General features: G+C 31.5%; 1 protein-coding gene across 5 annotated transcripts in view; it reads right to left on the bottom strand.

Moving 5' to 3' along the window:
• The window catches only part of Polr2H (DNA-directed RNA polymerases I, II, and III subunit Rpb8), a 657278-nt gene that overhangs the window by 367037 nt on the left and 276462 nt on the right, over positions 1-13779 (bottom strand). Inside the window, exon 1 of one of the 5 annotated variants that reach the window (XM_075367535.1) lies at positions 12140-12161. The exons of the other annotated variants lie outside the window; for them this stretch is intronic. The gene's annotated coding sequence lies outside the window, so the exon portion shown is untranslated. Of the gene's footprint in view, positions 1-12139; positions 12162-13779 lie in introns of those variants that run through there. 5 annotated transcript variants of the gene reach the window in all.

The raw sequence follows: 13779 nt of genomic DNA, 5'->3' as shown, positions 1-13779 counted from the left end.
CTTCTTTAAAACTTATATAATAAAGATTTAAAGAAATTTTAATGACAAAAAAAAATGCTACAGAAAATCTAACGTAGTTTATTTCCTTCGTTCATGAATCTAGGTTTATTAACGCTATACATGTTAGCCAGAAAATGCTGGAAGTGGTTAAATTCTTAACCGCTAGGGCCGTTCAGAAATTTCTTAGGCTGACAAAACAAACAAAAAATTTTTCAGAAATGTTAACAACCGTAGACGTGTGTGCAGGCGCATTTTCGTGTTGAAATAGCACATTCTATTTGGCCAGATGCGGACGTTTAGCCTGAATAGCAAGCACCCTTCGATCGGTCTAGTAGTGAATCGTAATACTGCACGGTGATGGTCCTACTTATTTCTAGGCGGTATACTAAGAGCACCAGGCTATGAGAATTTGAAAAACCGTAGCCCTGTCTTTTCTTGCACACGGAATCATTTTCGCTTTATTTGGCGCACTTTCAACCGATCCTATTCGTAGTTTCATTTCTTGCGTGTAACGGTGAATCCACGTCGTACTTACACCATCTCTATTCCAAGCCGAGAACTTTCCAAACGACTCTCGTATATTATACGAGTAGATTTAACCTAAAATAACTAACTTATATGCTTTGACAAGTAAAGGAACCGACAAGAATCCATTATTCTTGGTAGGAATGCCACTCAAAATTTTCTTTAGCAGGCGATTATAGCAATGGACAGATCAAATCTGATGTCCGTAAATACAGAGAGAGGTACTAATATACAGAGTAAAAATAAAAATAACTTAGTTATAGAAACAGATTTCATAAACCCAGAATTATAAAAAAGTTAATATATCCCTAAAATAATTAAGCTGTGTACAAGTTTAGATATATATGTGAATTTTACAATGTTTAAAATTATTTTATGAAAGGTTTTCTATATATATATATATATATATATATATATATAGTTTCAGTAAATTGATTGCAAAAACATGAAAAACATCATGCTAAGATCTGCTAAGAAGATCGTCAGCGATCTCGAGATATCCAGTAGGTAGTTCGAACAAAATATTTTTTTATTTCGAAAAGCTATAGGGCGCAACAGTTTCCAGTGGTATAAACAAGAAAAAAGAAAAAAAAAGAAATACATTTTTTACATATCTTCCGGTAGTGCATTGCCGTTAAAGTTCGAATAAAACCGGTAAAACCGTAAAATTCCAATATTGTTTGTAAGTTTGTAGGATGAAATATGACCGCAATCCTATGTTGCGTTATCCTTTCTCAAAGTATGTTAAAATAACTTAAATATATGTAAATTACATATATATTATATCTTTTGGTCGCGCATCGCCGTCTAAAATGTCTGAATTGGCGATTTTAGTGAAATTTCGTTTTACATTCTATTACGTTCTTAAAACTAATGAAGTTGAGACTCTATAGTGATATTCAAATACCTGTAAGCGCTTAGAAAATAAGCGTTCTACAATAATTGTAATATAATAATGCTTACCGGTAGCGCAGCTACATCAAACAGCGACTAACGCCGCAGTGACCTTGGTCCTGGTATAACGAGACGCACGTGTGCGCGCACTGCTCGATGTCCGCCATTTTGTTTTTTATTGTCAACTGTCACTCTGCCGTAGGCCTCAGTCAATACTAGGGGGGTGTTGTTTCTGTGTTGGTACGCGAATGTTTTCTTGTCAGTTTAGTCGTCAACGTGTGCTTTTTTTATTAAGCGTTTGTGAATACAAGTGCAAGCGCATTACTGCTGCGATAGATGTGCCAAAGAAGTTAGGCGTAGGGGAAATATCTAGAAAGGATTTCGAATGCTCTACATTTGGCCACCGGCGAGACTTGTTAAATAACAAGCTACCAACACATGAGGATGTTACCGCTACTGCTTTCAAGAGAGATTTACTTGGCGGTTGAAAAAAACAAAGTGTGTCCTTTTCAAAAGTAGCCGCAACAGTTGCACACAAAATTAAGTGTTTGTATAACAAAGCTTCCATCCCGACAGTGACGGAATACAGAGTACCTTATTAACGTTTACTATGAATCGTATTGTAAGCTGAGAAAATCATAAAGTCGTGACAAAAACAAACCGATATTCAAACTGAGACTTGACGAATCTAAAAAGAAGGGTTCCTCTCTTTTTGATATCGCTGCATGTAAACGTCTATGCTAACGACTGTACTTGCAAGAGAACTCCAGATATATGTGTGTGTCCAATAAATATTAACTGCACACGAGAAAAAGAAAAAAACTTTCTGAGTTACGATTTATGTACTTGCAGAGAAAATACGGCATTAGGAAAGTTAGGTCTTTGGTTTCGAAAGAAACAAAATGATTTACTGATAGAAACAAGCCGAAATATTATGAAAGAAAACGATCTGAACTCTCAGACTTACGCAAAACCGATCAAGTACACACGGAGGTTTGCGATTCAGAAATTTCTGACGGTGACCAAGAACAACATTATTGTCAAGATCAGCGACGTCTACGTTTTCGCACAAATCAGAATATAGAGCCTTAGCGATGGAAAAAACTAGTAACGTTTCAAACTAAGAAGTAAAAGTGAAAAAATGTAGAAAACAGAATATGAAAATTTGTAAATATTTTCAAATTGTAAATAACACATTCTAATCATCGGACGGTTGGTCGGGTAGTATGCGGATGGAACTCGAAGCGTAGCCACATACCCGCGGTGAGTTTTGTGTAGTTAAACGAGCGAAGAGCTGCACACACAATGTAATTTGAAAAATACCGCAAAATTAATTATTGGAACTCTATTTCATTCAGCTGCGCGACCAAAAAGAATTAAAATAATAGTGTTGCTGAAGCAGGTTTATGTTCGTAGCACTTTTACAACCGCGTATACATATATACCAGTTTTATATTATCTATTATTAAAATCATATATAAAATTCGCGCGAAGGAACACGACTAGGACTAAGGCCGATGCAACATTAGTCACTTTTTAATGCGCCTGCGCGACCAGTTAATATTAAAATATCAGGATTATTTTACTACAATTTTTTCTAAGCAGTAGCACTTCTAGGTACAGGTATATAACTGAAGCGTCTCTACTAGATTTGTTATAAAAAAGTAATAAAATGTAAAACTTTGAAAATTTCGCAAAAAAATCGCCAAATTAAAGCACATTTAAGACGGCGATGCGCGAACAAAAAATATCATATAAATATAATTTATATATATTTAAGTTATTTTAACATACTTGGAGAAACGATAACGCGAGATAGGACTGCAGTCATACCATCCTACAAACTTACAAAAAATATTGGAATTTTATGGTTTTTACCGGTTTTATTCGAACTTTAACTGCAATCCGCGACCGGAAGATGTAAAAAATTTATTTTTTTTGCTTTTTTCTTGTCTATACCATCGAAACATTTACGTTCTATAGCATTCCGAAAAAAAAAAAATTTCGAACCACCCTAATACCCAGGTAATTTATTATCACGAACACTCGCGCCGTTAAACGCAGATTTTCAAGGAAAAAGCTTTTTTAAATGAAACTACCGAAACTTCTGGTTTCACTGATGAATATACTAAAATAAGACTTTTTATTAAGATAAAAAAAAATAGTTAATTTCATACAAAAAGATAATTTACTTTGTAAAGCGTTATCAACCAATGTAGATGAAAGTACTGGTCCAACAAATACAGGTAGAACATAATTTAAATCTCCTATTATCATTATAAATATTAAATATTTTGAAAAAATTTCTACAAAATGTTATTCGGTTAATTTAATAACTGTATAACTCTAATAATTCTTATGAACATAAATTAATACGTATTTATATTTAAAACAAAAAATATATATATATAATAATCAAATCGTATAAGTAATATAAATTAGAAAATTTCACCTTGCGATTACAAGATATATTATACGATGTAATCAGTTTTTGAGCGATTTTTTTGTGACTAATCGATAAAAAATAAAATACTGATTAACAAACTACGGTAAAACGATACTTTTCCAATGAGACCAGCTAAATAATTGTTTTAACTATAAGGTGATACTGCAATAACACTCCATTCATTGTTTTTGAGAGTATAGAAGGAAAGTAATTAGACACGTTGATCGAGCTATAACTAAAAAACGTATCGCTTATTTCACACAACCGTTCTATTTTTCTTTTCTTTCTAAGAACATTTATTTACACATAGTAGTTAAACTAAAGTAGTAAACGTTACATTAAATCGGATAATTAACTAAAAGTATTACTCGTCAAAATTCTGTCGGAATGGATTGCAAGACCGGCGATCGACTCGCTATTTATCGCCCTCCACTGCAGGGTTAGCAGTACCCCGGTACTATTTTCGAAACGTTAACCGGTAATACTTTGCGACAAAACATTATGCGTTTTACGACGTGAAACACTTCTACATCATTTATACAACGACCGAATTAAAACGATAGAAAACATAAAGAAAGGCGGACGACTTAGACCCGTCGACTTTTATTCCGCAGCCGATTAAACTTATTTAGATGATTTCCTAATAAAGCAACAATACCTAATCGAACGAACGTCTACAATTTAACGTTTTAAAATGAAAGAACCAAATATAATTCGATTATTTATCTAACTACGGTCAATTATCATTAACCGCAAAACAAGGTATAGACCGAAGACGGTTATTAATAGACCGTCTCTTCGATCACCGAATTACCTTCATTATTTGTTTACGATTATCAAGATTCTGTGATCGTCAAATCTTTTTCAACCGATGTCCGTTTTTATAATTTCATCACTGTCCCTTTTCATATAATTTAATCAAAATGAGATCAAAAAATTGTACCGATCGTTTACTTTTAATAAAGAAAGAGTTGGAGAAAATTAACGAAGGAAGTATGTAAATATTAATTAAACGGAAGGTGTACTAATAAACTTTAAGGTGTACGTATAATGATTTGAACGGAGGAAAACCGCAAGGTTTTCGTAGATCCAACTAACTACCGCTTGTCGTATGAAGCGACTTAAATAGCAACCGTTTCCGTAATTATAAAAATCTGTTTTCTCTTGTTAATAATAGAAAGCTCTCAGGAAAGAGAATGCTGTCTTGGTGTGGGCTATTACCGCTTCGACCGAGTATCTCGGTCGAAGCGGTAATAGCACACACAAAGTCAACTAAAACTATTTAGAACAATACAAAAAAAAAGGAAAGGTACCGGAACGATAGAAATAACACTGGAAACTATATTTTATGAAGATTGGATCGTTGGAACATAACGTTGGTAACAGGAAAGGGAAGGCCAAAGGTAGAACGGGAACAGAATGGTGGAAAGATAACGAGAAAAGGAAGGGCGGAAGAGCAGAAACTTAACACAAGAGGTGCAGGATACATAAAGAAGAAATTTGTTTGATAAAACTACGCTAAAAAGCTGAAAGGAAAGGTAAACAGGAAAGTAAGAAAAGTTTATCTTCATAATAAACTCGCATCGGGTTTTTATTTATTTATTTATTGTAATTATTCTTCGATAAATGTTTGTAATATGAAAAAAATTAATTTTTACTTTTCTGTACGGCTGTAACAGATCGACCGTTATTCGTTTAATTAAATATCAGAATTTATAATTCTAAATCAATATCAGCTACCGTTTCCGTACCGCATTCGTGTTGCTAGTGAATTCTTTTGACCTCCTAGCGTTGAAATTGTAAATTTTACTTATTAAACTATAAGCTAAATGGAAATTGGAAAGCAGAAGAGGTGCTACCGACTAAACTAATTGAATCGTACGTAAATAAGAAAACTATTTCTACTTTCCCGGCTGAACAGTTAAACAGTATAATACATAATAGAAAGTATGCCGATCGGGTAAAATTTTGCATACCGGATTTTTGCAGAACTTAAGTTTCACGACTCGCCCTTTAAAAAAACTCAATTTTAGCACTGAAAAACTCCGTAAAGATTTATGTTGGCCTGCTTATTATTTCTTTTTTTTTTGCTTGATATATCTCTAGACCCAAATTTAGAGGGGATAATTTCTCTAGATGTATTAATTTTGGTCAAAATCGAGGTGCACGGAGATACGGATCTCATTTTTTCACAAAATCTAATATATTTTTGGTATCTACGATTGTGTTCGGTTTAATACAAACTCGCTTAAAGAGGTGGGGTGGAAAAAACATTTTTTAATTGTAAATTTTTCCAATCCATTTATAATTTATTTATTTATTTTTTACTAAGCAGCAGTTTGCGTATTTAGTAAACTAGATTATTAATTTAAATCCCTTATTTCCAGACTATACTTTACTTATAAATTATGTTTCTGTTTTCTATAAGGTAAGGAAAATAGAATCAATACCCGGCTTCGGTGAGAAAGTTGTGCAATACTTTGCCGGCTTTTTTTTATATACATATGAAAGTAAAAAAAAAAAAAAAAACTTATCACGTAGAATAATTAAAATTAGAGAAAATAAAATGGTTATTTAATTACACATGTAGTTTATTTTCTGAAAAACTTATATTTAATAAAAGAAGAAAAAAGTCGTCGAGAAGAAAGTTCTATTTTTGCTACGAGAGTAAAAATGAAACACAATTACGGCAGGCCTATATATATATATATATAAAATAATTTTTTTTTTTTTGTCCTCAGTCATTTGATTGGTTTGATGCAGCTCTCCAAGATTCCCTATCTAGTGCTAGTCGTTTCATTTCAGTATACCCCCTACATCCTACATCCCTAACAATTTGTTTTACATATTCCAAACTTTGCCTGCCTTCACAATTTTTCCCTTCTACCTGTAAAGCGACTATTCCAAGATGCCTTAATATGTGGCCTACAAGTCTGTCTCTTCTTTTAACTATATTTTTCCAAATGCTTCTTTCTTCATCTATTTGCCGCAATACCTCTTCATTTGTCACTTTATCCACCCATCCGATTTTTAACATTCTCCTATAGCACCGCATTTCAAAAGCTTCTAATCTTTTCTTCTCAGATACTCCCGATTGTCCAAGCTTCACTCCCATATAGACCGACGCTCCAAACATATACTTTCAAAAATTTTTTCCTGACATTTAAATTAATTTTTGATGTAAACAAATTATATTTCTGACTGAAGGCTCGTTTCGCTTGTGCTATTCGGCATTTTATATCGCTCCTGCTTCGTCCATCTTTAGTAATTCTACTTCCCAAATAACAAAATTCTTCTACCTCCATAATCTTTTCTCCTCCTATTTTCACATTCATTGGTCCATCTTTGTTATTTCTAATACATTTCATTACTTTTGTTTTGTACTTGCTTATTTTCATGCGATAGTTCTTGCGTAGGACTTCATCTATGCCATTCGTTGTTTCTTCTAAATCCTTTTTACTGTCGGCTAGAATTACTATATCATCAGCAAATCGTAGCATGTTTATCATCTTTTCACCTTGTACTGATACTCCGAATTTAAATTGTTCTTTAACATCATTAACTGCTAGTTCCATGTAAAGATTAAAAAGTAACGGAGATAAGGAACATCCTTGTCGGACTCCCTTTCTTATTACGGCTTCTTTCTTACGTTCTTCAATGATTACTGTTGCTGTTTGGTTCCTGTACATGTTAGCAATTGTTCTTCTATCTCTGTATTTGAACCCTAATTTTTTTAAAATGCTAAACATTTTATTCCAGTCTACGTTATCGAATGCCTTTTCTAGGTCTATAAACGCCAAGTATGTCGGTTTGTTTTTCTTTAATCTTCCTTCTACTTATTAATCTGAGGGGCCTAAAATTGCTTCCCTTGTCCCAATAAAATAAATGAAATTTAAAAAACATTACTATCGGGAAAAGGGAAAAAGAACTCATTCGTGGCCGTTTGTAGGAAAAAAAACAAAATCAATTTAAAATATAGCGTCAAAAGGAAAACTTAATAAAAAGCGGGAGATATTTATAAGAAAGATTTGGAGATGACTCGATGAGTTTATATGAATTGGTTAAAAAATGTTAAACAACATAAATGAACAGAAAGAAATTAGAAAAGTTAACTGAACTGAAACCAGTCTAAAATGTAATCGTAATTTTCTTGATGATAATGTAAAAAAGGAAAGAAAGAATGAAAAAAATCGTCCCAGGACACAAAGGTCCTGGGACGAATACCGGAAGATCCTGGTTCGATTACCGGTATGGTCTGGTTTGGAATTTTTCTAAACCGTTTACCTATGGTATTTTCACGCACAAGACTTGGAGCTACATGTATATGAATTGTTTTTTTTTAAAGAAAACAAATTTTATTTGCCAAGATGAATTTTGAACATTTAATACGATTTAAATATAAAACGACTGATTAAAGAATAAAATTTTAAAGTAAATTTAAGAACGATTTAAAAATTGTACTTTAAAATACCAAATCAATTATATTAAATTTTAAATGCATCGTTAAAGATTTAAAAAATATTATTCGTCAAGTTGATTCGAGTTTATACTTTTTAAATAAATTTTTTTTAAAAATTACCAACTTTTAATTCAATTTTTTTTTTAAATGCTTGTAAATCCGAAACCTGTTTTTTTTCTGAGTGTAAAAACACAAACTGATTTCAATCCGCGTTTGAAAATCAATTCGATATGGCTAAGTTCAAATAAGATAAAAACTTACTAATCAATCGTTTACATAATACCAAACATTTATTGAAAAAAAAATTAAATACGAAATTTATGAATAATAGAATATTCTACATACATAAATCAATATTAAACTGTAATTATGAAATAATAATTTAATACATTCAAATATTCTCATTTCGAAAAAGTTTTTCCGGAATCACATAGAAAAGAATTTAACAAATATTATTGATACAATTACCTAAGTGCGAGTAGAAAAGTTGTTTGAGAAAAAACAAGCAATTTTTAATATAATTTGGGCCAAAAAAACGAAATAATACTAAAATATTGTCATTTTCACGATCGATCCGCGGAGAAAAAAACTTCTTATTTGTTCCTTATACTAATAAATAAATAAATTTTATAATGTAACTAAACGCTCAAAAAATAACTTAGGTGTTTATATCGTATTAAATAAGGCCAAAATTAATCAGTTTTAATTTAATTCATTTACGAAACATCTGAAACAAAAATTAATATAGCGCATTAATTATAATATACATCTTATTACTCTTAACAATTACGTCAGGAATTTAATTCCCTTATCGTAATAATTAATTTAATTAATGGTAATTATTCGTAGCATAAATTATCGGTCAATTAATAGAACCGATACTCATTAATCGGTCCTAACAACCAAAAATCTTTAATCTACAGCAACATTAAATAAAAAAAGGAACAAAGGAAAAAACCTGTTATAAAATTAATAAAACTTTAAAAAATTAAAAGTATAAATGTTATAATAATTACAGAATAAAAGATATGTATACAATAATTAAATCGACCGTAGTTTTTACGAACAGGGAGTGTTTTAATCGAACAAAAGAGAAAACATATTCAAGAAAATTACTATAGAGGGGTCGGGAGACCCGCAATGCAGCTGAGATGACGCCATCTTGGAAAAACCAGAAGTTGGTGACTTAATTGTGAGATAAAAAAAATAATCCGCAGGGATTTAACAATAAAAACAAAAGCATATTGTAATAAGAAATAATAACTATTCAAAAATAAAAACGTAATTTTAAGTAAATTTTATTTCAGCAAGTCTATGCACCATTATAGTATCGGTAGATACAATACGTAAGAGGAATCGACAAATAAAGGACAGCGATAAAAAATATACACAGTATATACTTTAAAGAATTGATGTTAAAAATTTGTTAGTAAAACAAAGGCGTTCAGCTATAAAACTCTAATTTATTTGTAGCCAGTACTCTAAAGATAAAATATAAATAATTCACCTAAAATCAAAGTATAATTAATTTCAATAATAAATTTAGCCAAATGTAGAATAACAACAAAAACCGTAAGTAATAAAATAAAAACAAAGTTTTTTTCAATTAAAAATAGATATATTACTTAATAAAACCCGTAAACTTAATACTTTCTTCGCTTAATAAAATAATATTCTCGAATTAAATTACACTCACGATGAAAGAAAACTAAAACGCGTACAAGAAATTAATTTAATCAAAATGAATATCCTAAATCAAAATACGTCGTAATATATGAACATTTTTCTTCTTCTTAAAATTGAGATAAAAATATGTGTGATTTTCAATAACAAAAATACCACCTTTGACAGGTAAGGTATATTCCATATTTTCACTGATAAAACATACAATTATAAGTAAATGTAACAAAAAAAGAATATAAGGAAAATTTAAAAGAAAATACAATTATAATAAAAAATGTTAAAAATAAATGTGTGTGTGTGTGTGTGTGTGTATATATATATATGACTAATGCTCAATAAAATTCCTAATCGTTGCATTTAATTTCATATTAATTTTCAAATATGGAAGTACTATTAAATAAAACAAAATATTAATATAAATAAACGTATTATATAAAAAAAAGGAAAAAATGTAGCATAGCTATGTGAAATAACATACGACTAATCACGAATTATTGATAAACAGATTTTTACTTAGAATTTTTTAAGTAAAAGATAAAAAAATTACGTAATTTGCTAAAAGTATAGAAATGGTATGCGGTGCGATCAACTTAAAAAACATTCACATTATCCCAAGGTCGCATTCGCTTGATGGGTATTTCAATCGACCGTTACAAATTTATCAACAAATTATCTAACGGTAAAATAATAAATAAGTTACCAACTTACTATTCGTTATTCATGTCTTTCCACGAAGAGATTATAATCTGACGACGACGATGATGTCGATAAAAGTAATAACGATGACGATGATATAATAGGTGAAATAAAAAAGATGATGCTGATAAGAGAGAAGAGACGTGCAGCTGATCGAGGCAGGAGCATGACCCAGGGCAACAGAGGGTTGCACAACATTTGGAAACGCGGCTCAGCCCCGTCAGCTGAGAGGATATTATAAACGCATGCGTCGGATCCAGTCAATACCACCACGTTATCGAGCGGTAAAATGTGACACAACTTACAGCAGTGAAAGTCCTTGTTACCACCCCTACTCGTCCCGTCATCTATATATACTACCTTCGACCGTAAGCCCCCTACACTCACCCGCACTCACACTTTAACCCTCAAACTACCCCTCATCATTCTCTCAATCCTCGCTACCTACCCCGTCATTTTAAACTAGAATCGATCAATACTGCTGAAAAAAGGAGAAATATTACAGTTTAACACAATAGTACCCTATAAAAATGACTCCAGAAATAAGATCATTAACCTAATCGACACCCGTGTGTAGAAAATTACAGAACGTAAAAAAATCTTCTCTTTTCAACGAGTTCAAAAACGTAAAATTATTGAATTACCGTGACAAAAGTTGCACGTGCAAAAGTCATTAAGTTTCTACTCGAATTCAATTACGTAGAAATTACACTAATTGAGAAATGCACGTAAAATCCTGTATCTTAACCGATGGGCAAATGCTATCCGATTCTGGAACGACGATTAAAAAAGAAGATATTGCTCAATAGCATTACTATAAAAGAAAAAGAAATATGAGCTGTAACTAAATGGTTCTGCCTTTAAAAAACACACAATGAAACTAACGGAATGTTTTGCAACATTTTAAATCGGAATCTGTTACAACGGCAAAAAGGTTTTAGCGACTCAAATTCTATACGCAGCGGTTAGTATTAAGAAACTAAGTGTAAAAACCGATAAAGACTTTCAATCGATTGGAAAAAGCACAACAATCTATTCTCTCTCTAATGGGGACTTAAAATCACCAAAGTGTACGACCTTGAATGAACGACATAATGTTCTATAGATTATCTCGACTTAAATAAAATATTCTCCTCCACTGCCAGTGTAAAATCAATATTTTAAACAGATAACTGCCGCATGTAAGATATTAATATATAAAACAACAGCGATCCAAAACGATCTGTAGTTATTAATTATTATTAAAATAATCTCTATGAAGACGACCTGCGGTATAAAAATAAATATTACAACAAAACTATCGGCTAAAACGCAATAACACATTCGAAGAATATGATTTGAAATTTCAACGTTTTTCAATGATCCCTGAAAATAAAATAGGAATTAAACGTCAATTATTTCATAACTAATAACAGGAAGATCAAGGTAATACTTACAACCGGGTAACAAAAGTAGCCCTGCACCAAAGATACGTTTTAAAAAAAACTACTTCAAATAATCCTATTTTAAAACGTTTCGCTGCGGTGGATAAAATCAGTTTCAGCAAACGGTACCTCACACACCTAAAACCAGCTCTTTAACTCCGTGCACATTCCAATCTTATCACAAGTAAGCCGTCTGATGGAATGTATCCTATTTTAAACAACATGAACACGAGCAAACAATAATATCTGCATACATCGTTGTAGCGATTGGTCGGTAAAAAATGGAAGGGATTATGCGGAAGATGTAACCCGCATGCGTATAAAATTCTATCACTCTGAATCCCCTCTACTAAATCAATCATTCACATTCGGTGATTGGTCGGAATAAAATGGAGAGGGTTACATAGTACGTATTTCCATTACTATTGTAAACCGTCGATAGGGGAGTGGTCTCGTATTAACAGAAGTAAACCAATCACAATTTTCTTTTTTTAATGAATATTACGGGGAGGAAAATCAAATTAAAATACATAGAATGCGGTTACATAATTTCTATGATATTCATGCATATATTAATGCAACCGTATAACTGTCTGATCAGATGGTTTAGCGGTCAGGTCGATACAATAATTTTTAAATCGACCGGTTCCATGAACTTCTTAAGGCAATCGTCCGGTATTTTTCAACTATCACTCGACTAAACGCATTTCTACGCTAAAATATTTGTTAAAAATATTAATACTCATTCATAAAAATAACAAATTTAATAAAATAAAAACAGTTAAAGATAGAAGGTGCAAGAATAAGGATTTCAATTTCTTTTTCACATAGAAATGTAATTTCTTGGTTCTTTTGAGAAGAATTATTGAATATTTATAAATACTACTTTTCACAATATCAAAAAAGTATAATGCGTATTAGATAAAATCAAGTAAACGACAAAGGGAATGTTTCTCTTCATGTACGTTCGTTAATCTAAATTGGAAACAGAATTACTTCCAATTTTTAATTAAAATTATTACTTCAATTAATAGGTTAGTAATAAGATTTTGGTTTCTGTTACATTTCCGTAATTCATCTTTCACAGATTCAGGATGATCACTGACGAATAACGTCGTTAATTTAACACTAACGACCAAAATATACTCGTATACGGAAGAAATTCAAATATGAACAGAAACTAGGTTCGGCAGCATAATATAAACAACATTTATATTTTACACATTTACCAGCAGACTCAGCAATGCTTCGCTATTGGTAGATTTGAGTGTATATATAGATTAAATGAAGACAACTGAAAGTTGAACACATTTTCATCTTCTATACTTCCTACTTCCATTTTCATATTTTCCACCTTTTTCCCGCGCGTAAATCGGTCCAGTAGTTTATTGTCTATAGCGGACACACATACAAACATTGCCTATTATATATATATATATATATATATATATATAAAAAAGAAGAAAGTGTGTTTGTATATTTGTTTGCTTCGTAAACATCTCGACTCCGGTGCCACGTAGCACGTATAGGTTTTGAAAAAAATTTTCTTTTCACGTAATTAATGTATATTCTGAATATGAGCCAAACAGGACCACAAATGCAATTTTTCCAAATATCTCGACCCCCCAGCGCCATTTACCGGTTCCATTTTT

Source organism: Lycorma delicatula, chromosome 5 (assembly GCF_047948215.1).
Source record: "Lycorma delicatula isolate Av1 chromosome 5, ASM4794821v1, whole genome shotgun sequence".
NCBI lineage: Eukaryota > Metazoa > Arthropoda > Insecta > Hemiptera > Fulgoridae > Lycorma > Lycorma delicatula.
This window is presented reverse-complemented; position numbering and strand designations above follow the sequence as displayed.